A 27,614-nucleotide genomic window follows, 5' to 3' on the forward strand; every position below is an offset into this window, starting at 1 on the left:
TCTTGCGCTATGTGACGTAATGGGGTTTGGAGGCTGGTTTTTATTCGAGGAAGTAGCGGCGAAGGAGGAAGTAGCAATTTCCCACTAAATAACGGTTTCCTTTCTCAACTCGAATGGTTGCAGTTGGCGGTTTCTGTTTTCGTTTCCTGCTATGTAACAAATGTTGCTTTGTAGCCTTGTTCCATCAGGCAGACTAGCCTATCTTTTTAGGTATTTGTTTTACTTACATTTAAGCTTTCCTCCTCCTTCCCAGATATTCTTTATTCTCTAGCTTGGTTAGGTTGTAAAAGAAGTAATGGGCTGTGATGGTGCAGGGTGCTGGCTCGGAATCGTTAGAATGCCTAGCATGATCCAATGGTGGCCAGCCGGACAGGGACATCATGAGTGGGCACTGTCACGGCATCTTGTTGGGACGCTATCACCAAGCCATCAGCTTGTTGCACTGACAGTGATAACGTCTCTTTCGTTGTTGCTTTGCCCGCCAGTCTTTTACACTGCTTCTTTTCCAGTTCTTCACCCCAACCAAATTTATCTTTTGCCTCCACTGCCTTTTCTTGCTGCCTGTTCCACCTGAAGCCGGATAGTAGTGCTTCTGAATAGTGCTACTTTCTGCTACTGTCCAAGAATTCAGGTTAAACCACTTAGTGCTGGCAGGTATCACATTGTCCTCACAAGACTTGTCAGTACCATGCAATTTAAATTGAATTGGTAGAGTTTCATGGAAGAGGAAAGAAGTACATTTAAGGCAGGGGCTTCCCAAACTGTGAGCCCCAAATGAAAACAGCACTCGAGTGCCAGCAGCAATATTAGCATTCGTGTTTAAAATCTCAATTTAAGCCAGTAGGGCACGGGGAACCTGGGGGCAATATATACTTGCAGGCCTTGCATGAGTTTCTGTGGTAATAAGCCATTCATGAGGAGAGATTAGGACTGCTGCAGGGTTCATGAGCTTGCATTGGCTCAGGGGCTTTGCTCTAACTTTTATTAATAATGCCACTGACAGATCACTATCAGGCTTGGAACCAGCCATGAAAGTGGGGGGGGGGGGGGGGGGGAGGTTGATCCCTTGGGTGCTGGAGTTGGCTGGACTTAAGCGGGGCTTCTGGGTGGTGAAGGATCCATCACAGAAGTAGAAGGCCAGCAAGAAGAAGAAGGAGTACTCGGCCAGTTCAAGCAGAGGCCGAGTACTCCTGGGGGGATTCTGTGCAAAAAAAATTTAAAATTCTGCGCACAAAAACTGAAAATTCTGCAAACTTTATATTGGTCAAAATAACATAATTTACATGACAATCTAAGTAATTACATTTTAAATTATTACAGAAAAAAGTTATTACTTAAAGTTGCAGAATTTTGAATATTTTGAGCAGAATTTTCCTAGAAATTCACTGTAAGAGTGTCCTTTCCACATACACACCCCCTCATACAGGCTCCCTCACTCTCTCGCAGACACACATACACATATCCCCACATACAGGGCCCTCTCTCGCATACACACCCACACAATCTCCCTTTCTCTCTCACACATACATCCTCATACAAGCTACCTATGTCTCTCACGCAGCCCTTCACACAGGCTAGCACCCTCACATACACACGATCCCAATCTCACACACATACACACTCTTCACAATCTCCTCATATAGGCTTCCTTTCTCTGAAACCCACACTCAAGCATCCCCCCCCCCACCCATGCACTCTTACCTCCTATGCTCTCTCTCTCACCCTCCTCCTCTCTGTCACCCTCCCCTCATATAGGCTCCCTCTCTGAAACCCACACTCAAGCACCCCCCACTCCCCCTCTTACTAACCAAGCTGCTCTCACCCTCCCCCACACCCCCCTCCTCTCTCACACAACATTTTCTCTCACCGGCATCCCCCTCCCCTCTTATAGGCTCCCTCTCTGAAATCCACCCTCTCTTACCTCCCATGCTCTCACATCCTCCTGCTCTCTCTCACCCTCCCCACCCACCTCTTACCAACCATGCTCTGTCACCCTCCCCTCTCTCACACACACACATTCTCTCTCACCGGCTTCCCCCCATGCTCTCTCTCACACCCTCCTGCTCTCTCTCACCCTCCCCGACACCCATTCTCTGTCACCGGCATGCCGCGGGACGCGCTCCGTTCGCGGTGAAGACAAAGGCCCGGCGTGCCGTTCGCGGCGAAAAGGGAAGGCCCCCGTGTGCCGCGAATGGCGCGCCGGGCCTTCATCTTTGCCGCGAATGAAGTGCGGCACACGGGGGCCTTCTCTTTTCGCCGCGAACGGTGCTCCGGGCCTTCGTCTTCGCCATTCGCAACATGCTGGGGTCTCCTCTGCTATTTTCTGCGCAGAATTGCCAAATTCTGCACAGATGGGGAATTCTGCATTCTGCAGTAGCGCAGAATTCCTCCAGGAATAGCCGAGGCAGGCAGCAGATGGCAAAAATGAGAACAAACAGAGGTCAGGGTGGGCAGCAATCCAACAAAGTCAAAAGAAGGTCCGAAGTCAAGCTAGGAATCCAAACTAAGATGAAGCAGGGTCCAAGCTGAGGAATCAGTCTGGAGGGAGGAAGGCAAGATGGAACAGAAAGGAGAGAAGATGAACGAGGAACCACTGGACGAAGACAGGACCACCGAGGACACAGGAACCAAAGACAGGTCACAGGAACAGGAACCAGGACAACGTGGCAATCAGCTACTCCAAGGAGTTCGACCTATTGCTGAGGAGCAGGCCTTATATATTGGCAGGCCTGTGATGTCATCCTAAGGCGCCACAGGGCTTTTCCCGTCACAGGCCCTTTCCATACAGCTTTCCAGACTGTTACGACTGTCGCTGCCCGACGTCTCCACTCTGCCCTCCTTACCTCTTTGGCGACTCCTCCCGCAGTTGATGGATGTCTGGCTGCTGCGGTGTCTGCCTGCCGTCCTCTCCGGCATCCCCGGTCCGGCTTGGGCGCTGCATCCCGCCATGTTGTTCAGCTGCCATAGGGCGCGCACACCGCACGGCCCTGCTTCTTATTCCTTCTTTGGCGCGAACCTCAGGTGCGTCCCCCTGTGATGACGTCACTCATCCCGGATACAAAAGCCTCCTCTATTTGGTAGCTATTCGAGTTAGCAAGGTGGTGAAGGGTGAAGGAACTCCTTACAGATGGGATTCGCTCTCCGTACCTAGCTACTCTGCCTCTCCTTTATTGGACTTACTCTATCGGGGTACCTGCTCCTCGGGAGCCTCTCTCTTTTCTTTCAGTCGCTGTCTGGAACCGGTACTTGTTCCTCGAGGGCCCATGTTCCCGGACTTGCTGCCTGAGCTCACTTCTGCTTGGAAGAAACCGCTGCCTACACCATCAGTGAGTTACCATCTATACTCTCTCAGAGCTGTTCCCTGGAACCAGGTATTCGCTTCTCGAGGGCCTGCCTCTATTCCAGCTTCTGTGTTACCTTCCAGGAGAAACTGCTGCGTGAGTAATCAACCTACGAGGCTTTATACCAGAACCCTGTGTATGCTCCACTGTACTCACTATCTCAGTTTCTCTCCACTACAGCACAGCCATTGAGGGATCGCTGTTCCAGTGTCCTGAGGGACTACAAGCCCAGCCGGGCTTCATCTCTACTCACTACTGCCACCTCTGGTGGCTTCTAAACTCTGTTTAATAAAAGATATTCTGTGTTGTGTGTCCTAAAGCTGAGCCTGACCTGTCGTCCCTCACAGGACTTCCCCCATGGGCATGGTCAACAGCCACAGTGTCCAAGGGTCCACCCAAAACCTTACAAACAATAACACAAACATTGCTATTCTCTAGTATAGATTACTGCAATTCTTTTTTCATTGGCTTTCCTAAATATACTCTCTGTCCTTTACAGATTATCCAAAACTCTGCAGCTCGCTTACTGATTGACACACCAGTTCATGAGCACATTACCCCAATTTTACAGCAACTCCACTGGTTACCACAATCATACAGTCTCTCTTACATAATATTCAATCACCATGGATAAACACTATCATGAAAATACATTCTCTGGCGAGATCCCTCCGATTAGAAAATAAGAATATTTTGGATATCCCCTCCCCTAAAATTGAGCATCTGGTTGAAACTAGGGAAAGAGCATTTTCAATAGCAGGTCCAACCTTTTGGAATTCGTTACCAAATGAACTGAGAAACATAAAAGATCCTATGTTTTTTAAGAAAGCTTTAAAGACTTTTTATTTAAACTCCCTTGTAATGTCTAAATCCAGGTGTATGATTGTTTGACTATTCGCTGCTATGCAATTTTATTTTATGTGACTGTCTCCATGTTTTAAAACAAATCTGTGAATATGATATTGTAACCCTGAACGTAGGAAGGGCAGGCTATAAATGTTTTAAATAAATTTAAAAAAAAGGCTCAGCTGCATGTGCTCCTAGGGGTGCTCGCTCAGCTGAGCAGTGTCCCTCGCTGTCCACATCGAGCCTGTGTGGCGGTCGGCCATGTTTCCACCAGTTGGCTCATCGGGCCACCCCCCTTGGTCCGGGACTGTAGGTAAGTGTGGCTGGTCACAGGATAGACCCCCGGCTGGCCATCAGAACAGTAGCCCTCCTCTAAACCCCCTACCAAGTGGACTGGGTTTTTTGGGGTAAGCAGCGTGGAATGCCTTTAGGAGGTTCTTGTCCAAGATGTTCGAGGCAGGTTCCCATGTGTTTTCCTCTAGGCCGTACCCTTCCCAAGAGATCAGGTACTCCCATTTTTTGTTCTGACGTTGAACATCCAGTATCTCACTCACTTGATAGACATGGTCCTCTTCAGTGGATATTCTTGGGGTCTGGTCACCTCCGGGATGGCCGTGTGAAGATTAGAGGCTTGAGGAGGAAGACGTGAAACACATCATGGATCCCCAGAGAGGCAGATAGCCAGAGTTGGTAGGTCACAGTCCCCACCTGCTGAGAGATGGGGAAAGGTCCGATGTAGCAAGGGATGAGCCTCATGGAGGGCATTTTGAGCCAAATGTAGCAGGTGCTTAACCAAACCTTGTCTCCTGGTTTGAACTGCAACGCCGGTCGCTGGTGCATGTCCATCGCCTTTTTGGCTCTCTGTGTGGCCTTTTGAAGCATATCTTTAGCATGAATCCAGAGTTCCTGGAGCTCTTGTGCAGTTAGTTGTGTTGCTAGTGAACGGACAGACAGTGGAATTGGCAGTGGCGGGGAAGGCTGTTTCCTGTATACAACCTGAAATGGGGAAGAACCCGTAGTGGAGCTATTGTGGGAAAATTCCAACCAGAGAAAGAGGGTCGCCAATTGTCCTGGCGTTTGTTGGCATAAGCCCTTAGGAAGGTTTCCAAAGTCTGATTTGTTTGTTCTGCCTGGCCGTTGGCTTGAGGGTGGTAGGCAGTAGTATAATCCAAAATGATGTTGAATTTACAACAAAGAGAGTGCCAGTATCTGGCAGTTAACTGGGTCCCTCGATCCAAAACGATATGCTTGGACATATGCAGGTGAAAAATGTGGGTAGTGAACAGCTGGGGCAGTTCAGGTGCTGAGGGAAGGCATGGGAGAGGAACAAAGTGAGCCATTTTTGAGAATTGGTTGATCACGACTCAGACAGGAGGTCCACCACAAAGTCGGTGGACAGATGGGTCCAGGGTTCCCTGGGGGTACAATGACTGTAACAGCCCCCAAGTTTGTCCCACCAACATTTTTTGCTGTGCATAGGTAGGACATGAGTCCACGTAGGCCCTGACATCTCTGCATCTCAGGTCACCAGTAATACTGCTGGAGCAATGTGAGAGTCCGGGCCTGCCCAGGGTGACCTGAGACATGGGAATAGTGACACCATTCCAATACCTTGGTCAGAGGTAGCATGGAGCAACCATCTTTCCTGGGGGGATGGTCCCAGAAGAGGCCAAGAGAATCCAGGCTGGATCGATGATGTGCCTGGGGTGATCCGGCGAGTCTTCTGCCTTAAAGGAGGGAGGGAGGGCAACCTGCCCGGGCGTTCTTGGTAGCAGGCCAATACTTCACCTCGAAGTCAAAATGTGCAAAGAACAGGGATCATTGGGCTTGGCAAGCATTCAGATGTTGGGCATGGTGGAGATGTTTCAAGTTTTTGTGGTCGGTATATATAGTAATTCGGTGTTTTGTACTTTCCAACCACTATCACCACTCCTTGAGCAATTCCATAAATTCCGTTCGACGGAGGAGATCTTGTGGTGGAAGAAGTAGCAAGGGCAGAGGACCCCTATACTGTAGTGGTTGGCTCAGCATGGCACCTACACCCAAGGAAGGGGCGTTGACATCTAGGATGAATGGACGTGTGGGGTCCAGATGGTGGAGGCACGGTTCATGGAGAAAGGCCTGCTTTTGTTCAAAGAAGGCAACAACTGATTCAGTTGGCCAAATCTTGGTATTGACTCCCTTTCTGGTGAGTGCCGTGAGGGCGGCCATGATCCGGGAGTAATTGGGGATGAAGTACCGGTAATAGTTTGCAAAACCCAAATTCTCTGCAAGGCTCAAAAGGCCCGAAAGTTGTACCCAATCCTGTTTATACTTGACCTTCTCCAGATCCATATGGAAGCTACTTCTGGAAACTATATATCCCAGGAAGGGTAGACTCTCCTTTTCAAAGAAGCACTTCTCCAATTTAGCATATAAATTATTTGCCCGTAGTCACTGAAGGACTTCACAAACGCCTTATCGATGTGATGAGAGGTTCTTTGAGAAGATGAGAATGTCATTGAGGTAAACTATGACACAGGCATACAGAAGATCCCTGAAGATTTCATTCTGCATGTTTTAGAATAACAAGGGGGCGTTATATAGGTCTAAGGGCATCACCAAATACTCGTAATGGCCATACCATGTGTTAAACACTGTCTTCCATTCGTTGCCTTGCTTTATCCAAATGAGATTGTAGGCCCCTTGGAGGTTCAACTTCGTGAATACTTTGGCTCCCTGAAGGTGATATTCAAGGTGCGTACTCACCATGGAGCGATACAGAGGTATTATGACATCCTCCATTTTATTTTCCATTCTCTTCTTAATAATTCCTAACATTCTGTTTGCTTTTTTGATCACCACAGCTCACTGGGCCGACAGTTTCAATGTATTATCCACTAGGACGCCTAGATCATTTTCCTGGGTGGTAACCTATCATTGTCTAACTACAGCAAGGGTTATTTTTCCCTATATTTATCACTTTGCACTTGTCCACGTTAAATTTAATCTGCCATTTGGAAGCCCAATCTTCTAGTCTCGTAAGGTCCTCCTACAATTCATCACAATCTGCTTGAGATTTAACTACTCTGCGTAATTTTGTGTCATCTGCAAATTTGATAACCTCACTTGTTGTACCCCTTTCCAGATCATTTATAAATATATTAAAAAGCACTGGTCCAAGTACAGATCTCTGAGGCATTCCTCTGTTTACCTTTTTCCACTGGGAAAACTGACCATTTAATCCTACTCTCTGTTTCCTGTCTTTTAACCAACTTGCAATCCACAAAAGGACATCACTTCCTATCCCATGACTTTTTAGTTTTCTTAGAAGCCTTTCATGCGGGACTTTAGCGAACGCCTTCTGAAAATCCAAATACACCACATCTACCAGTTCACCTTTGTCCACATATTTATTCACCCCTTCAAAAAAATGTAGGAGATTTGTGAGGCAAGACTTACCTTGGGTAAATCCATGCTGACTGTGTCCATCAAACCATGTCTATCTAAATGTTTTGTGATTTTATTCTTTATAACAGTTTCCACGATTTTTCTCAGCACTGAAGTCAGGCTCACCGATCTATAGTTTCCTGGAGTTACATTGGCCATCTTCCAGTCTTCTGGTTCATCAGATGATTTTAATGATAGGTTACACATTTTTACTAATAGGTCTGAAATGTCATTTTTTAGTTCTTTCAGAATCCTGGGATGTATACCATCTGGTCCAGGAGATTTACTACTCTTTAGTTTGTCAATCAGGCCTACCACATCTTCCAGATTCACTTTGATTTGGTTCAGTTGATCTGAACCATCAACCATGAAAGCCTTCTTTGGAACGGGTATCTCTCTAATATCTTTTTCAGTAAATACTAGAGATGTGAATCGGAACTGAAATCCGAACCGATTCTGGTTCCGATTCACATCTATAGAGATGTGAATCGGAACTGAAATCCAAACCGATTCTGGTTCCGATTCACATCTCTAGTAAATACTGAAGCAAATAAATCATTTAATCTTTCCACAATGGCCTTATCTTCTCTAAGTGCCCCTTTAACCCCTTGATCATCCAACGGTTCAACCAAATTCCCTTGCAGGCTTTCTGCTTTGGATATATTTTTAAAAGTTTTTATTGTGAGTTTTTGCCTCTATGGCCAACTTCTTTTCAAATTTCTCTTAGCCTGTCTTATCAATATCTTACATTTAACTTGTCAGCACTTATATGTTATCCTATTTCCTGCTGTTAGATCTTTCATCCAATTTTTAAATGAAGATCTTTTGGCTAAAATAGCCTCTTTCATCTCACCTTTTAACCATGTCTGTAATATTTGTGCCTTCCTTCCGCCTTTCTTAATGCATGGAATACATCTGGTCTGTGCTTCTAGGATGGTATTTTTTAACAATGTCCACACCTGTTGCTCACTTTTTACCTTTGTAGTTACACCTTTCAGTTTTTTTCTATTTTTCTCATTTTATCAAAGTTTCCCTTTTGAAAATTCAGCACTAGAGCTGTGGATTTACATACTGTCCCCCTTCCAGTCATTAATTCAAATTTGATCATATTAAAATCACTATTGCCAAGCGGCCCCACCATGGTTACCTCTCTCACCAAATCCCGTGCTCCATTGAGAATTATATCTAAAATTGTTCCCTCTCTTGTCGGCTCCTGAACCAATAGCTCCATAAAACTGTTTTTTATTCCATCCAGAAACTTTATTTCTCTAGCATGCCTGATGTTTTACTTACCCAGTCTGTCTCACCATTTTGGTCAGGTGGATGGTAGTTGTTATGGTTAAGCGGTGTTTGGGTGGATTCTTGGGTACTGTGGCAGATGACCACGCCCACGGGGAGGAGCCCCGTGAGGCACCACAGTACTGGGCTAAACGCAGACGCACAAGCACAGAGTTTAGTTCTTGTATTATAGAAACATAGAAATGACGGCAGAAGAAGACCGAATGGCCCATCCAGTCTGCCCAGCAAGCTTCACACATTTTTTCTCTCATACTTATCTGTTTCTCTTAGCTCTTTGTTCTATTCCCCTTCCACCCCCACCATTAATGTAGAGAGCAGTGATGGAGCTGCATCCAAATGAAATATCTAGCTTGATTAGTTAGGGGTAGTAGGGGTAGTAATCGGCGCAATAAGCAAGCTACACCCATGCTTATTTGTTTTACCTAGACTATGTTGTACAGCCCTTGTTGGTTGTTTTTTTTTCTCCCCTGCCGTTGAAGCAGAGAGCCATGCTGGATATGCATTGAAAGTGAAGTATCAGGCACATTTGGTTTGGGGTAGTAACCGCCGTAACAAGCCAGCTACTCCTTGCTTTGTGATTGTGAATCCTTTTTTTCTTCACCCCTGTCGTTGAAACTATGCAGGATATGCGTGAAGCATCAGTTTTTTTTTTTAGTTTTTTTTTCCCTGCTGTTGAAGCAGAGAGCCATGCTGGAAATGCGTGATGTATCAGTCTTTCTCCCATGCCGTTGAAGCAGAGAGCCATGCTGGATATGCATGGAAAGTGAAGTATCAGGCACATTTGGTTTGGGGTAGTAACCGCCGTAACAAGCCAGCTACTCCCCGCTTTGTGAGTGCAAACCCTTTTTTCCTTCTCCCTTGCCGTTGAAGCAGAGAGCTCTGCTGGATGTGTGAAGTATGAGTTATTCTTCTCCCCTGTCGTTGAAGCAGAGAGCTATGCTGTATATGCATTGAAAGTGAAGTATCAGGCATATTTGGTTTGGGGTAGTATTAAAGAGCTTGTAGTGTACCACCAGAGGTGGCAGTAGTGAAGTAGTCTGGAAGTAGCAGTCTCGGGACCCTCGGCAGAGGGGACCCTTTTCACCCTGTTGGTATAGGGGGATTCCGGTGCAGGTTTCCCAGCAAGGTAGTACTATGGATGAGATAGACTGAGAGATTACTCACTAGATGGTTGCAGTTGGTATGCGATTCCATCAGGTCGAAGAAGTTTGGTAGCGGCACCAAGGCAGGGAGAGCAGGCCCCTGAGGAGCAGGTACCTAGGTTAGCAATACTCCGAAGGGCAGAGAGAGAGCTTCCAGCGGCAGCATGGAAACGGTAGAGTAGCTTAGAACCGGCCGAAACCAATCCTTTGCTAACTCAACAAGCTAGCAACAAAGTACAGGCTATATACCCGGATGGCGTGACGTCAGTAGAGGGGAACTCCCCCGAGGTTCGCACCAGTGCTGGAATAAAGACATGGGTGGCGTGCACTTGCGCACCCTAGTAGGCCCTTGAGAGGAGCATGGCAGGAGACAGCACCATAGCCGTTCCGGGGACGCCAGAGAGGTTGGCTTGTAGACGCGGTGGCAGCCATTTTCCCAAGGGATGCGGGAGGAGCCATGAATAAGATGAGGCAAACGGGGTGAAGTCGTCTAGCACCGATGGACGCAACAGTAGTATACTCCTATTACTATTCTCTTCCCCAACACACAAGGGATTTCTACCCATAAAGAATTGATTGTACATTTAGTCTCATGCCACCAAGATGCTCCTCTCTGTCATTGCAATGTAATTTCTATCCTGGTATAGCAATATCCCATTGGTTATCCTCTTTCCACCATGTCTCTGAGATGCCAATTAAGTCTATGACATCATTCACTGCTATACACTAATTCTCCCATCTACTTAGACTTCTGGCATTAGCATACAGACATTTCAAAGTGAGTTTTTTGTTTGTATTTATATTCTGCTTTTCAGTTGAGAGGGATAAATTAGATTCTTTAAGCTCAGGTGAGTTTTTAATTATAGGCACTTGGACTACTTTTCTTATTATTGGAACCTCTCTGTTGGGATGCCCTAACTCTAATGCTTCATTAGTATCCTTAGAATATACCTCACTCTGAACCATGCGCTGCTGAGAGACTGACAGCTTTCCTCTTTGTTCTAGTTTAAAAGCTGCTCTATCTCCTTTTTGAAGGTTAGCGCCAGCAGCCTGGTTCCACCCTGGTGAAGCCCATCCCTTCGGAAAAGACTCCCCCTTCTCCAAAAGGTTCCCAAGACCCTTACAAAACTGAATCCCTCTTCCCTGCACCATTGTCTCATCCATGCATTGAGAATCTGGAGCTCTGCCTGCCTCTGGGGACCTGCACATGGAACAGGAAGAATTTCAGAGAATGCTACCCTGGAGGCTCTGGATTTCAGCTTTCCAACTAAGAGCCTAAATTTGGCTTCCAGAACCTCCTGCCCACATTTTCTTATGTCATTGGTGCCCACATGTACCACAACAGCCGGCTCCTCCTCAGCACTGTCTAAAATCCTATTTAGGTGAAGTGTGAGGTCCGCCACCTTTGCACCAGGTACGCATGTTACCAGTCCTCATGCCCACCAGCCACCCAGCTGTCTATATTCCTAATAATCGAATCAACAACTATGACAGCCGACCTAACCCGTCCCTCCTTGGTAGGGATGTGCAGAGCAAAAGTTTATGTTCATAAGTCCATAAGTCGAAAGGGGGTCCTGACCCCCCCAAGCTGGCCAAAAGTTCCTTTTGGGCCCAACGAGGGTCCCGGAGCGAACCCGCGGGGAATCACGTGACGCCGCGTCACTCCGACGTGGCGCCGACGTCACATGCTCCTCGCAAAGGAGTTGAGAAATGGCGTCCTGACTCCCCGCTGGATCACCAGGGAGTTGTGGTAAGTCTTGGGGGGGGGGGGGGATTAAGGAGGGTGAGGGGTTTAAATTTTTATTTGGGATCAACAATCGCGATTTCCAACGTATTCAACATAGCTATGTTGAATAAGTTGGAAATCTGATCGTTTTCGCCTCATCACTTTTTTAAGTTAAAAAAAAAAAAAGTTGCGTTTTACATTTAAGTTCAAAACGAATGCACACCCCTACTCCTTGGCAGAAGCCCTAGGAGACACATCCTCGGTGCGAGAGGACGATGCACCACTTGGAGAGCAGGTCCTTGCTACAGGATCATTTCCTGCTGCACCAGGTTGATGCTGTCTGATCATGAGACCTTCCTCCTCCAAGCCAGCACCAGGGATGCCAGACTGGAGTTGGGACTTAAGCTACTATGTCCCTGAAGGTCTCATCTATATACCTTTCTGTCTGCCTCGGCTCCTCCAGGTCTGTCACTCTAGCCTCCAGAGATCGGACTCGTTCTCTGAGAGTCAGGAGCTCTTTGCATCGGTTGCACACATACAGCTTCTCAACGGCAGTAAAAAATCATACATGTGACACTCGATGCAAAAAACTGGGAGGCCCCCCTCTTGCTGCTGGACTGCTGCCTTCCTCTTAAATTTGTTCAGTTCCTAGTTAAGTTTTAGGTTGCTATGGGTGTAGTATTGCATACGATTAGGATCCTTTAAATGTATTAGTGTATTCACTATATATCTGGTAGTGATCTACAAGGGAATGATCAAACTCTTGATAAGGTGTGGGGAATTTCTGTGCTTAAGTTAAAAGGCTGATTTTTTTTTTAATTTCTTTTTTAAGTGTGAAAGTGACACCTGCCTTTAAAGGATGAGTTAGGGGTGAGTGGGAGGGTTGGGAAATACAAACACACAAACTTCTGTTTGTTGCCTGACTTTCTGACTACCTATTTAAAATAAAACACACAAACACACTAAATAATATACCCCAATAGTTTACTTCTCCCCAATACTTTTAAATTTAAAAAATTTCTCCAAGCAGTATCAAGGTGAACTTCTGTCCTTATTTTTGACAGACGCACAGTTTGACGCTGTATTGTCAGATGCTGCTGAGCTTGTTGATAGTGGACGCATACCATGGCGCCAGTAGTAAAGAAGCCTGGGCGCCTTGTGATGTGTGCTGCTTGCCATATTAGAGCATCACACCCTTGTGTACCCTCTAAACTGTGTCACCGCGGCCTAGAGGAGCAGGGGGAGTTCTCTGGTGGATTTTGCTGAGCCCCTTCCCTAACATAGCAGGAATGTAACTGGAGTGGGATATGACAGATGTTTCACCTGATTTTGAGGCCCCCCCTAACTGAATCATCAGCAGGGGAGGAACACTCAGTGGGTGCTAGACCGCTGCCCCCCCCCCCCTTCTTTTTGCCATAAGAACATGCCATACTGGGTCAGACCAAGGGTCCATCAAGCCCAGCATCCTGTTTCCAACAGTGGCCAATCCAGGCCATAAGAACCTGGCAAGTACCCAAAAACTAAGTCTATTCCATGTTACTGTTAGTAATAGCAGTGGCTATTTTCTAAGTCAATTTAATTAATAGCAGGTAATGAACTTCTACTCCAAGAACTTATCCAATCCTTTTTTAAACACAGCTATACTATTTGCACTAACCACATCCTCTGGCAACAAATTCCAGAGTTTAATTGTGTGTTGAGTAAAAAAGAACTTTCTCCAATTAGTTTTAAATGAGCCACATGCTAACTTCATGGAGCTAAGCATATGCAGTGTGAAGAAGGCAATACTGATGGTCTCCAGTAATAAACTTCTTCTTTAGCTCTTGCTGTCTTCCTTAGGACCATACACTGAGTGTTCAGTTGTATGGCCTAGTCCATATGGTCTTGCCTGCTAGATAAGTGGATAGTTGGAATGTGCAAGGGCATTCTAGCATGCAAGGTCATGTAGCGGGCAAACCTGGTACCTAGTGAACCATTAACACAAAAACCACAAAATGAAAGGAGCCAACCAGGAAGTATATTTTTCAAACCAGTGACTACTTTATTAGCGAAGACATGAAGTCTACTGTTTGAAATAAAGTCAAAGCCTTAGGTGATCACATTCTGCAAGGACAAGATTGCAAATAGCACAAAACTTAAATTACATGAACAGCACATTCTGTGCAGACCTGTACATACATTGTTAGAAATGACATCATTATGTAAACTGTACACTGTGTGGGTCAAACACTTGTGTTGTGGCTGATGTAGATGTTAAATGTGTTTATGTATAAGACAGGAAGTAGACCAATTTTACAGCACAGTAATACAGTTCAACATCATGTACAAATCTATTTAATGAAGACTTATTATTCAAATGTTTGCATTTTATTTAACATTTATTCAAACTATAGCTTTCTTAGATTATATGTTCACATAAACCAATCACATTTGTTAATTATTCTTCTTAAATATTCTCTTACAGTTTGAAATATCTTAGCAATTGAATTCTAAACAAGAGCTTAAATGACTAACATCAATATATTACTGTCAGATAAATATTTTTTTTTATAACTCCTTTCTTATTCAACGCTATAAGATACATATTTACTTCAATGTCTTTAGAATCTGATTCTTTCTGTTTCCTTTTTAGCTCTATCTCAACAAAAGTCTTTATAAAGGTAAGTAACTTTGGTCTCTGTTGTGAGTCCTTGTTATATTATGTGTTCAGCTCAGGCCTGGCTATTAAATTGTTTAAAGTTTCTTGTATTTATCTTTTTTCTGTTACCTTCTTTCTTCTTTACTTTCATTGCTGGCCAGTGCTGTATCTCTTTCCTTCTTTCTTTAACACTATTCTTTAAATAATTTAAAATCTATCTCCTTATCACAGCTCTGTAACTTCAGTATACTAAGTGACAGTGAGTACCCTATGTGAGAAGGTGGTATAAGCTAATTGTTACTGTTAAATATCTAATTAATAAAACAACCAATAATTATTTTCCCTACTATAAGTTCAAAAGAATTACTTTGTATATTTTCAGACTCTCACTCTCTCTATTTTCAATTCATCTACCTTATAAATGGGCTCTTACCGACGGCCCGCAAATGCGCAGTAGAGAGCAGCTCTACTGCGCATGCGTGGAGCAGAGCTCTGCCGGACATGCTGCGCATGCGCGGGCGACAGAGCACGCCAGTCACAGCGGGGGGGGGGGGGGGGAAGAGCAGCGGCGGACGTGGAATTTTGCGGCGGGGAGGAGCAGTGGCGGGCGGTATCTGAGCTTCGGGCGGGCCAGCAACGAGCCCAGTGGTGAGGCGAGCACGCGAGAGAGACCCCCGGAGATCACGTCGGGCCGACAACTTGAGCCCATCCGTCTGTTGCTGGGGGAGGGGGGCAGGGAGGGACAGCAGTGAGAACGGGCCGACAACTTGAGCCCGTCCTGCTGACGCCGGGGAAGGGAGGGACAGCAGTGAAAGGTTGGGCTGACAACAGCCTGAGCCCGTCCCTCCACTGCCGCTGCCGCCGGGGAATGGGTTAGGGAGGACCAGCATGTAAAGGGACAGCAGTGAGAAGCCACAGTACACAGGGAGGGAGGTACGGAGAGAGGGACAACAGCCGGCCCTGTAGAAGAGATCAAGAGGGAGTGGAAGAGGGCTGAGGGAGAGGGAAGGGGTTGAGGATGAGGTGAGAGGGGAAGGAAAGGGAAGATGAGGGGATGGAAGGAAAAGGGAAGAGGATACAAGTGCATAAGTGGGAAGGGTAAGAAGTTGTAGAGAAGAGAAAGAGGGAGTGAAGGAGGACTGAGGGAGAGGGAAAGGGTTGTGGATGAGGTGAGAGGGGAAGGAAAGAGAAGATGAGAGGGGATGGATGGAAAAGGTAAGAGGATATGAGTGCATAAGTGGGAAGGGTAAGACGTTCTGGAGAAGAGAAAAACGGAGAGGAGTAGGGCTGAGGGAGAGGGAAGAGGTTGTGGATGAGGTGAGGGGAAGGAAAGGGAAGATGAGAGGGGATGGAAGGAAAAGGGAAGAGGATATGAGTGCATAAGTGGGAAGGGTAAGACGTTCTGGAGAAGAGAAAAACAGAGGAGTAGGGCTGAGGGACAGGATAGGGGTTGTGGATGAGGTGAGAGGGGAAGATGAGAGGGGATGGAAGGAAAAGGGAAGAGGATATCAGTGAGTAAGTGGGAAGGGTAAGAAGTTGTGGAGAACAGAGCAGCTCTGATGACCTGCCAGTCTGATTGATGGAATCTCGCCCGTTGTTTTATTACTCAAGCCAACTCTCCAATAAATTTTAAAAATATTAAAAGTTTTTACCTAAAAAAAAATTCCATACACTCCATTCATACACCACTCATTACAAAGCTTTTCTTTTTAAAATTAGCTGTTTCCCTAAAGTTTTAGTGCAATTCAAAGTAATGATGAGCACCTCCTTCCTCATTGCAAGCCATCTCCTAACTGTCTAACTCAATTAACTGTCTCTTGTTTTCAATGCAAGGTTATTCTTGCTCTTGATGATGTCATTCCGTCAAATAGTTCTGGGAGCTAGTTGTTTCTCCTTTTTAATATTGTTTGTTTGTTCCCTCTCTAATTTGTATTAAACACTGATGTTCTTGCTTAATTTTAGGTAGCTTTGTTGACTTTTAATATATTGCTAATTTTAAATTCAGTCTTTGTGCTAGTTCTAATACTCTTACGCTGGCTCCTTCTCTCGTATCCAGGGAAGCCAATGACACGTGTCCCTGGATACGATATCTCTAATCAGCTTGTCTGTGACCTAATCTTTAGTGCGCGGTGATGCGTCATCTGGTTCCATTGGGGATGGGGGTGTGTGGGCTGGTCCGTTAATGTTAAAAATTCAACCTTTATTTTTCTTTTATCCTTTAAAATTGTTTATCTTGTACATAAAAAAATATTTCTCACTTCCTTTAATTTTTCCTTATTTATCCTAAGCTTTGTTCACTCCGTCAGGATCTTAGAATACATTTTTACTTTTATTTAAATTCTTTTCACTTTTTACTTAGATTTTTATTATTATTCTCAGTTGCCCCGACTGGTATTTTCTTCTGTATATAGCAGCTTAAACTCTAATTAGTACTTATTCCGATAGGAGATTAACAAATTTCTTCAGAGGGAGAAAGCTGGTGTCATTCACCTCTCCCAGGTCTCCTTTCCTGCTCCTTATCTTTCATTTATTTCAACTTTACCTAATTTTCTTTATTTTTACTTAAATTGCTGCCTGCCCCTTTCTAAGAGTCTCAGGCGGTGAGTGACGTCACTACCTACATTTTCTACAGTGGCTTGAACTTTTTGTTTAATTACATGAAACTTCCTGCGGCAGTTTTACAACAAAAATAAAATTGTTAGAAAGGCTTATCACATCAGCGACGGCAGTGGCAGCTGGAGGGATAGACTTCCATATTTTTTTTATTGCGGCTCTAGTCCTGGGAGGAAGTCTCTGCCGGCAGCATCAGCCTTCTTTATTATAGCTGATCGCTGTCAGTCAGCTTTATCCTCCAGAGTTTAGTTTTTCTTTCTGTTATGTAGCTCTGTGAAGGTAGTTTAGCTCATTCAATGCATTTCAGCCTATAAACAGAGTCATTCTGGTTGGCCCGCTATCTCTTTTCTCACTCCCTGGCCTGTGGAAGTATCACTATCCCTTGTGGTGGGGAGATCTGCTTCGTTGGTTCGCAACGCAACAGGATGGTCGTATTCAGATTCTCCCTATAGTCGGGTCTTTTTTTTTGCCACTCCCTTCCTGTTCCAGACCTTTTTGGATGCCTCTTTTAATCTTTCCTTGACTTGATTTGCCATACTCCGGTAATAGCCACAGTGATGGCTCCTTTCCCACTGCAGCCTCCAGGCAGAGCTGCAGAGCTGAAATTTGACAAGATCATTATTTGTGCCTCTCCTTTCTACAACTCAGCTGTTTATCGCACTTTTCATTTTTTATTTATTTATTTATTTTTAATTATTGCAGTGATCAGGCTCTTTCTGCAGTTATTTCAGACATCTCAGCCAGCTGTCTGTTTCTTCATTTTCCCTTGCACCACCTTCTTACTTTGTGAGGGTATGAGGAAGCTTACTGGTATCACATTATTTTTTGTTTGTTGGTTTTTTTTTTAATCTTTTTTTGCTTCCTTTATTCACAGGTCTGTATTCTTCATTGGATCAGTTCTGGCCTTTAGCCTCTGGCAGTCCCTGGTAACCTCACAGAGCAGTAGTCTTAGCCTCTGCCCTGCTGCTGTCACTGCCTTTGGCCCATTCAACTCGGGCCGCAATCACCTCGGATCCCTCTATAAGTCATCATGTATTCCTAGGATCAGGTAAATCTTAATCTAAGATTTTTTATTAGAGTACCCCCTTTACAATTACATATACAGGCTTTGCATCTTATCCTTTTGTCACAATCTTCATTTCAACAAAAAACACAGAAAGTGGAAGTAGCACCCCCATTAGCTACAGTACAGCTCTAATGTTGGAACTGATAACAGCTTTGCTATGTGATGGCTAGGAAAAGGCCCCAGACAGTTCATGTTGAAAGAGTGCATTCAAGGGGACAGCCTAAGGGCCAAGGCAGCAAAGGTTAAGTAGCAGGCAGCAGGACCAGGACTGGAGAGTGCAGCGTGGAGGCCTAGGAGAAGACACAGCAGCATGGAGGCAACAGGACCAGGAGAAGGCACCACAGCATGGAAGCAGAAGCAGCATGAGCTGAGATGAGACACCAGCATCTGGAGCAGGAGATGAGACATGATAAGAAGAGGCAGCAGCTGGACTGTGACTAGAGGTCACATCAAAGAGGATGGAATATGGGCAGACCATCGAGGAGGGCTTTAGAGTTAGGCTGCTGGGCCACAATGGCTGACATTAGATCATCCCGTCTGCATGCTGGCATACGAACTCTGTAGTGAGGACGCGCCCAGCAGGCTTCTTCCATCTAGCCGGCACAGGTACTCTGTAGAAGGGCCCGCCTAAGATTCTTGGTAACACTCTTCTTATTTGGCATTCAAATCCACCACCTTTGGTCTTTATGGCACCTTGCCACGTTGTGGCTTTCCACTTGGGGGGGGGGGGGACATGTCTTTTGGGAGCCTACTCCTCAGGCATCTATCAGCCTGGGGACTGCTGTGGGGTGTGGACTCTAGTGATGCTGGGGAAGACTCAGATGGCTGCTGAGCACTTTCATCATACTATTGACTGCTGCAGCCAGCGGCATAACATTCTGCATGTTTGCGGCAATCTGATCTCGCAGGATCTGGTTCTGCCTGTTGACAGTCCTCCTGTGGTGCCCTCCTGAGGCGCACTAGCTCTGCCCATATGTGTCAGAGGTATGCCCCATGCCTCCTTTCCAGCTGGTCCAGCTGCTGGTGCATGAACTCTTCTGTTGGTGGCAGGGATGTTGTTGGTGCTGGTGGCGGTGCTGTGATGGTGGTGTGGAGTGCAGAACTTTGGGCCTCCAAATGTGGCATGACGGGGCTTCTGGGCTGCTCCTGCCAAGGGTGTGGTGCTTCAGGCTGGCGCTGTGGTGTGCTGGCTCAAGGTTGTAATGAATCTATTGGCTCCCTCTCAAGGCTAGGCTCCTCCATGAAGCCAGAGAGGTTGAGGGACACATTGAGTGGGCTGGGTGAACCCAGGGGTTACAGCATCTGCAATGCCTCCTGAGCTTTGGCTGCTGCTGCTGCTCCCCCTCCTCCTCCTTGTTCACCTGGGTCTGGGCATCCATCAGGAAGGTCCTGTGCAAAAGGGCTGCTGCGCTGCTGGTCTCTGGGGCTTGCTGGCTGGTCCCTGGGGTTTCCTGGCTGGGACCAGCAGCTTCATGGACAAGAGCTGTGGAAATAAAACATAAGATATATAAGTACCAATGGCAGCAAGTATCCTTTTTTATTGGGCATCATAGGTGTACTTTGCTTCTTAAGCATTGTGAGTATCTTATGCCAAATCGTTGTAGCCTGCCTATTTACAGGTGAGATGAACTTACCAACTGCAGCTCGCATGGTGTCCAGCTGCTCAGCCCTGCCCTCGAAGGCATCCAGTTCCAGCCTTTGCATGTTGTGCTCTTCCATGGGGGTGAGGATGATGGGACAAGGGGCTTCTCCTTCAGTCTATTGTATATATTTATTTCTGGCCACCATCATGGCTTTCAACTATGCCTTGATGTCCTGGTACCTGTGGGCCACCTGCTTCCTGCTTCGTTGGACTCTGCTGCACCTGGAGATGCCCTGGGCTATATTACACCAGATTTGGCCCTTGGATGCCTTTGAGGTCTTCGCTGCCCAGTTGCCAGACAGCATGGCATAATGCTCCAGGACACCTGCAATGACCATCTCATTATCCTGCACACTGAACTTGATAGCCCTGAGATGAGGGCATCCTGCTGCCTGCCTGCCAGAAGGGGGTGCCACTTCCACTTCCAGAGAGGTGTCCTCCCTTTTCTCACTCTCACTCTCCCTCCCACTCCTCTCTCCTTTCCCTTCCTCCCCCCACTTCCTGCCCCATGCTCTGCCAACTCCCTTCCCGTCTGCTCTCTCTCTCTATCCTTATTTATTTATTTGAGTGTTTTTTATTCTGTCGTTCCATGTGAAAAACACTAGTTCACAATGGTATACAAGGTTGGCACTCACAAACGTAAGATGAGTTACAAAGGTAGGTATGCACAGATGAACAGGGTAAACATACTAAACTAAGGGTGTACTACATAGGCAGACACATAAGAAGACATAATATCCTTAGCCTGCCGCCCTCCCTCCATCCTCATCTGCCTATCACCTTTCCCTGCCTCCTCCTATCCCTTCCCTCCTGGCTATCTCTACTCCTGTCCCTGTCCCTACTCCTACTCCTATTCCTCATCCTATCAATCCTGCCCTTGTCCTCCTGCCTCCTCTCCTCTCTCCCCATGCCTCTAAAATTCCATCCTCCTCACTCTTCCTCACCACAAACACTTCTCTACCAACACCCCTCCTTCACCATCACTGCTTCTCACGCCTCCACTCAACCACTCCTCCACCAACACCACTCCTCACTCCTCAACTCACACCACTCCTCCTCACTCTGCCACTCCTCCACCACTACTCCTCTACACCAAAAGACAGACAAACTGGGCAAACAAACAAAAACTTTCACTCCAACAAAGACCTCTGATCAGTAAACCTCCAATGCCTTGGTATCTCAACATAGTCCTATCCCAACTCAAACTGCTCAAGTCGATGGACTTGAAGTTTTGCACCTGAAAAATGTTGTTTCTCATGGCCATCACATCATTACAAAGAATAAGTGACGTTCAGGTTCTGGTTTCATGTTCAGCATTACCTAAGATTTTTCATAATAGGGTGGTTCCGCAAATCCACCCCACGTTTCTTCTGAAAGTGGAGTTTGTGTTTCACATTAATCAAGCTGTTATGCTGCTTACATTCTTTTATTTATTTATTTATTTAATTATATTTATTTAATTTATATTCCACTTTTCAGTACTTCAAATAGATTACATTCAGGTACTGTAGGTATTTCCCTATCCCAGAGAGCTTACAATCTAAGGACCTCATTTACTAAGCATTTTCCCACAGACACAGAATGGGAGAAAAACCTTAGTAAATCAGGCCCTATGTTTGTACCTGAAGCAATGGAAAATAGATTCTTCACTATTTGGGACTGTAAGAGGTGAATTTTCAAAAGGTGTTACATGTGTAAAAATTACTAGTGTATCAATTTTCAAAAGTCCACTTACACGGCTAAAGTTCATTTACACATGTAAAACCAAGTTTTAAGCATGTAAATACTTTTGAAAATCAGTATAAACTAAAGAGGACTCATTCTTACCATCAAACTTGTCAACTGATAGTGTAGTTTGATCCCAATAGATTAGGAAGGGTAGTTGCCAAACAAACTTTGTCCAATTGGCTAGTGAACTATATAGCACAGTGTTACGTGCTGGCTGGCTTACAAATTACAGACTCAGTCAGCGATCATCTAGTGCAGAGCTTTCCAAACTTTTCATGTTGGTGACACACTTTTTAGACAAACATAATTTCGGGACACAGTAATTCAGTTTACTAGCAAACCAGAGGTTAAAGGTTAAACGAACTAAATGTATTTCGACAATTTATGTATGTTTCCTTAAATATATACATAATAAAATGTTTCACGACACAACCTATCTTGTGAAAACCTCTCATTTATATTAAAAATATATAATATTCCAAGCTTAATGTTATTGTTCTAATTTATGAATAACAATAATAAAAGAAAGTTATTGTGTTATTCAATTTACCTCTTTAATGAGATATATGAGCTTGATGGGATGAACACAGATTTTGAATATTTGGTGTTAATAAGAAAGTCCAAAGGGTCTTCTGCGTAATTTTAAAAAGCTGGCCAGTTTCAAGACTGGAATTTATAGGAAGGGACAGAATGTCAATATAAATCCTGCACCTCCAGTTCTGTAACTCTGTGCATCCACTGAAATTCCCCCAAACATAAGACGCACCTGACCATAAGACGCACCTAGGATTCAGAGGGGGAAAATAAAAAAAAAAAAATTTGTTCTAAACCAGCTCTGTGTCTGGGCGTCTTATGGAGCAAATTAGGGGAGTGTATAGCTTTTTTTTTTTCTCCCCATTTTGTTTTCGGGTCTGGGGAGGGCCATTTCGGTCCACTCCCCAGATCAGAAAACTTTTCTTTCTCTGGGAACCCCTCCCCCCAAAAAAAAAAACCCCATCCCAACCCTTTAAATTAACAACCCCCCACCCTCCTGACCCCCCCCAAGACCTGCCGACTTAATTTACTGCAACCCCCCACCCTCCTGACTCCCCCAAGACCTGCCGACTTAATTTACTACAACCCCCCACCCTCCTGACTCCCCCAAGACCTGCCGACTTAATTTACTGCAACCCACCACCCTCCTGACCCCCCCCAAGACCTGCCGACTTAATTTACTGCAACCCACCACCCTCCTGACCCCCTCCAAGACCTGCCAACTTAATTTACTACAACCCCCACCCTCCTGACCCCCCCAAGACCTGCCGACTTAATTTACTGCAACCCCCCACCCTCCTGCCCCCCCAAGACCTGCCAAACGTCCATGGTGGTCCAGCGGGGGTCCAGGAGCGGTCCGGGAACGATCTCTTGGGCGTGGGCCGTCGGCTGCCAGTAATCAAAATGGCGCCGACGGCCCTTTGCCCTCACTATGTCACTGGGACCGACCGCTGCTATTGGTCGGTCTCAGTGACATAGTGAGGGCAAAGGGCCATCGGCGCCATTTTGTTTACTGGCAGCCGACGGCCGAAGCCCAGGAGATCGTTCCCGGACCCCCGCTGGACCACCAGGGACGTTTGGCAGGTCTTGGGGGGTCAGGAGGGTGAGGGGTTGCAGTAAATTAAGTCGGCAGGTCTTGGGGGAGTCAGCAGGGGGGTGGGGGGGTTTGTTAGATTTTTGTTTGTTTTTTTTTAATATTCGCTCCATAAGACGCACATACATTTCCCCCCCACTTTTGGGGGAAAAAAGTGCATCTTATGGAGCGAAAAATACGGTAAGTTCCACCACGGCTCACCGATCTTCATGCGAAACTTCACTGCTCAGCCGCCAGTGGGATGAGGTCCACCGGCGGCTGCATTGGTTCCCACTTGCCGGTGTGTCACGTGCACCGGGCTTGCGCGACACACCGGCACACCTCAGGCGACACAGTAAAGTGTCGCGACACACACTTTGGAAAGCTCTGATCTAGTGAGTACAGAGCCTCTTCTGCTGAACACATTTTCAAAACTGCTATTTGGTCTGTGGACATCTTCATGTCTCACTATAGTATGACCAGCATGTTCCAAGGAGACAATAACTTTGAACAACAAGCAGTGCTATGCAGCCTGTTCACCCAGTAGTCCACTCTCCACTTGGTGGGGTCCAAGTTGTCTTTAAGCATTCCACAATGCATTCCTCAGCATGGGACTCCCCCACACACAATGGTTAACTCATGCCTGCTTGTTGATAGAGAAAACAAGTTTGCTTACCTATAACAGGTTGTTCCATAGACAGCAGGATGATTTAGTCATAATTAATACCCGGCCACCTCCCTGGGGAGTGAATTCCTCATTAAAGCTTATAGTCTGGGAGAGAATGAGGGGCTCATGAGGCAGCGTGCATATGTGGGAACTCCCACACTTGCTCAGTAATGTCTTTACTGAGTTATGAGAGCTGAGTCCGTACTGATGCCATTGTATCCTGTGATGTGGGATTTTTAATGCTTTTATATATGAGTGTTATATATTTATTTGATATTAATGTAATTGTTTTAATTATTGTCCCATTGTTTGCTTTCAATCTGTAGCCCCTGAAGCAGCCCTCATATGGGAAAAACTCAGGCCTAGAGTCGGGCATCTACTGGGCAACTGATTTATTAATAAACAAGTAACAAGGACCTCTGGATCTATCTCTTTTTTCACATTCCATCAGGTCACACCTGCACCATGGGATATGGTGTCCCCTCAGTCATGGTGTTCTATGCAGTCCCACGGGTCGCTCACTCCAAAATCTGGTTAAGACTGTTTTAACATCCACTTTCAAGAAAACACTGGGATTTGTCGTCATATTTTTCTTAATGCAGTATTTCCCAACTATTTCAAGCTCAACCGCACCTACATTAACAAAAATGTGGGGCACACCAACTTTCATGGGAAGAGCAAACCAGACATGGGGAGGACTCATATGGTCATAAGAAAAGCTAGGGAAGCACTGAATGCCCCAGCAGTCTCTTTTACAAATTTGAAAACAAAGAAAGAGAGAGAGTGACCAGAGACACACATGAACTTGCCACAATGGGCCAGTTATCTCTATGTACAAATGCAGGAAAACAGAGAAGTCAGTATGATGAGGGCAGCTGGCTGACACATGTGTCTTCCAGAGCTCCTCCACTGCTGCTGCTGCTCCCAACATTCAGAATGAGTCACAGCCAGGGCTCAGTTCTTGCTCTCCCTGTCTCATTCAGTCTGGGGTTAAGACAGAAGCTGGAGCAACTCAAAGGGAGAAACTCAAGAGGGAAAATATGAGGGGGTGCTATGTGCACTATGTGAGCCGAACAAAGTGGGATCCAGCTATCCATGCTTTGCTTACTGCCCATTTATTCCACATTCCAGGGCTCATGCTATTGCTAGATAGGAAAGGCATGTATTACACATGTTCCCAGAAAGCAGCTCCTATATGTTGAAAAGTCACCTCTGCAAGGTACTGAGAGCAGAACCCAGGTGCTGGTCTGGTTCTGATCATTGGGCACTGCTGACTTTTCTGTGGCACACTTGATCAAGTCTGAAGGCACATTGTTTGGGAAACCCTGCCTGAATGGGATATTATTACAGTAAATAAGGAGGTGGCCAGCAGCCCTTTAAGAGATACTGTATTCCTTAGCAGACCTCCATCACTGTAGCTCATAGTCTGTTTTGTTACGAGCGCGCGCGGGCGCGGTCGTCTCGGGCAGGTGGTGAGCCCTTGGGCCACGGCAGGACCCCAGGAGGAGCCCAAGGCCACACCGTGGGAGGTGAGCTGAGCAGGCATAGTGAGCCAGGCAGGCAGGAACAGAAGCAGGGAGTCCGACCCTCAGCCGGACCTGCATGCCCATGGTAGCCAACACGGGGAAGTTGACTAATGAACGGTCCTCCGACTGTTCCCGGCCCTTTCGGACCTGCTGCAGGGAACGGCAACGGGCAGCAGGCCGGACAGAGGCGAGGGCAGACAGAGTCCTTAAACAGAAGACATCAAACGGGGCAGAAGCAGGCTGAAGCAAGACGGAGACATCAGGTCAAGGGCTGAAGCGAGACACAGGAAAGGCCCAGGCGAGCAGGAACTCCGATGCTGGGATACTCACATCCGAAGCCCCCTCGGCTGGCAGAAGCTCAAGAGCCCGTGGGACGAATCCCTCCTGTTGGCCACTCCAGGGCCCAACAGGACAGAAGGCTCAGGAACCAGGTCAAGGCAGAGACAGGTAGACATCCGGACAAGGGCTGAAGCAGACACTGAAGACAAGGCCGGACAGGAACATTGCACTGTCCATCAGGGCGCCCTACTCAGCCCGCCCGTGGGACTGAGTCGCGGACCACCCTGTCCCAGACGCGCCCTACTCAGCCCAGGAAGGCTGGTCGCGGACCACGCTGAGAAGGAGGGTGCAGGGAAGACCCAGGCGAACAGGAACTCCGATGCTGGGATACTCACATCCGAAGCCCCCTCGGCTGGCAGAAAGAGGAGCAGACATCAGGAAACACGTCAAGGCAGACATCAGGAAACACGTCAAGGCAGACATCAGGAAACATGGAGGACCTGGATCGGCAAGGTTACAGACAACTGTAATGCACAATCCGAAGGCCTTGTGCAAGTGAACAGACAGTCCTTAAATACTGGAGGTAGAAGGCAACTCCCTGGGAGGAGCTTGCCAGGACCGCCCACCGCGGGTCCTATAAGTCAGGTGGAGAGCTGCGGGCCAGCCCCTAGGAGAAGGGCGTCGCCAAACAGGAAGTCCAAACGCTGAGGCATGCAAGCCACAGGCACAGCTAGGCCTCTCAGGCCCTGGAGCAAGTCCCGGATGGAACACAGGCGAGGCCCTGGCTTCAGAGCGGCCTCTGGAGGAAGGTAAGAGACCTCCTGTAGCGCAGCAGCAGGGGGGATCGCAACATGTTTAATGAAAGAAGGGGCTGTGGCAATTTTAATAATGATACCATCTCCTGCAAGGATAAAAAAAATGGGTCCACATGGCTGAGGGGAAAAAAGCCCCTGGAAAGGAGCAGAAAACAAAACAGGAGAGAGAGAGACAGAGAAGCAGCAGGTCAGGGGTTGCAGGTGGCCATGTTTGTTAAAAAGACAGAAACAAAAATGAAGGAGAGTGAGTGGCTGATGGAACATTTGCTGTGGATCAGTGAGTGTGAGTTTTACAAAACTGGAGTGTCTATGAGAGACTGAGAAACTACCAGAGTTGCTGCAACAGATATCGTTAGTTAGGGAGACATGTATTGACTGGATCTAGATTCTGGAGGAGATTAGACAAGGACCAGAAAAGACTTCTTGATGCTGAAGAAAGAAAATGAGTAAGCTAAATCTAGTGCACCCCATAAATTAAAATTTTCAGGCCAGAAAATATATTCAATTTATAAACAATATACAAAACTGACAGAAATACAGCACTTAAGCGATAAAGCCAGCAGACCCATCGACCTGAGAGAATTTGTACAAAACCTGGAATAAACAAGTTTTAAGAAAAGGACTCTTATTCTTGCATGCAATTGACGTATTCTTCAGACTATAGAGGCTCATGGATTAAACTGCGGTATTATTCCAAGGTAGTTTACTGCAGCTTAGAAAAATGCATGGTATTTTACCATGGGGGACAATACCACAGATTAATAGGACCCAAATGCTGTACCTGAGGCCACCATCTTGTTAAAGGGCTTTACTGGCCCAAACGAATCCACCTCTATGGGAAGGCTCCTGTCCCACCACCCTTCTGCCTCTAGAGAGGGCCCTAATGCAAAAAATAAAAATATAAGAAAGTTCCATTCTTGCTCGAATGCCCCTCCCCTTGCCAATCCTGCCTTTTTTCTTGAAAAAGACCCACTTCTCCAGGCTCCAATCCCCCACTCCTTGGCCTTAAGAACCCCTTGAAACCTCTGACTCACTCTAGCCCATGCCCCCCCATACCCCCTAGGCTCAGAGCGTTGCGCTATCTGAATCATAATAGGGCATAATTTGCATAGCGGCCGGCCGGTGCCATTTTGATTCAAACAGTGCAGAGCCTGGAGCACAGCAGGTGCTCCAGGACCCAGTAGACCACCAGGTTTTTAAAGCTATGCCTGAAGGATGGAGTAGGGTGTGTCAAGGAAGATCCTAAGGCCA

The 27,614-nt window shown here is 46.4% G+C and overlaps 1 long non-coding RNA gene across 1 annotated transcript; it reads left to right on the forward strand.

Annotated features, from left to right (window-relative positions):
* Window positions 1–38: 38 nt before the first annotated feature.
* On the forward strand, window positions 39–24,140 carry LOC115099199. The gene is made up of 4 exons (XR_003858709.1): window positions 39–210; window positions 14,416–14,443; window positions 17,909–18,082; window positions 24,070–24,140. It is a non-coding gene; the product is annotated as an uncharacterized LOC115099199 (long non-coding RNA).
* The last annotated feature ends 3,474 nt before the right edge of the window (window positions 24,141–27,614 follow it).

The sequence above is a fragment of the Rhinatrema bivittatum genome, chromosome 9 (assembly GCF_901001135.1).
Source record: "Rhinatrema bivittatum chromosome 9, aRhiBiv1.1, whole genome shotgun sequence".
In the NCBI taxonomy this organism is placed as follows: domain Eukaryota; kingdom Metazoa; phylum Chordata; class Amphibia; order Gymnophiona; family Rhinatrematidae; genus Rhinatrema; species Rhinatrema bivittatum.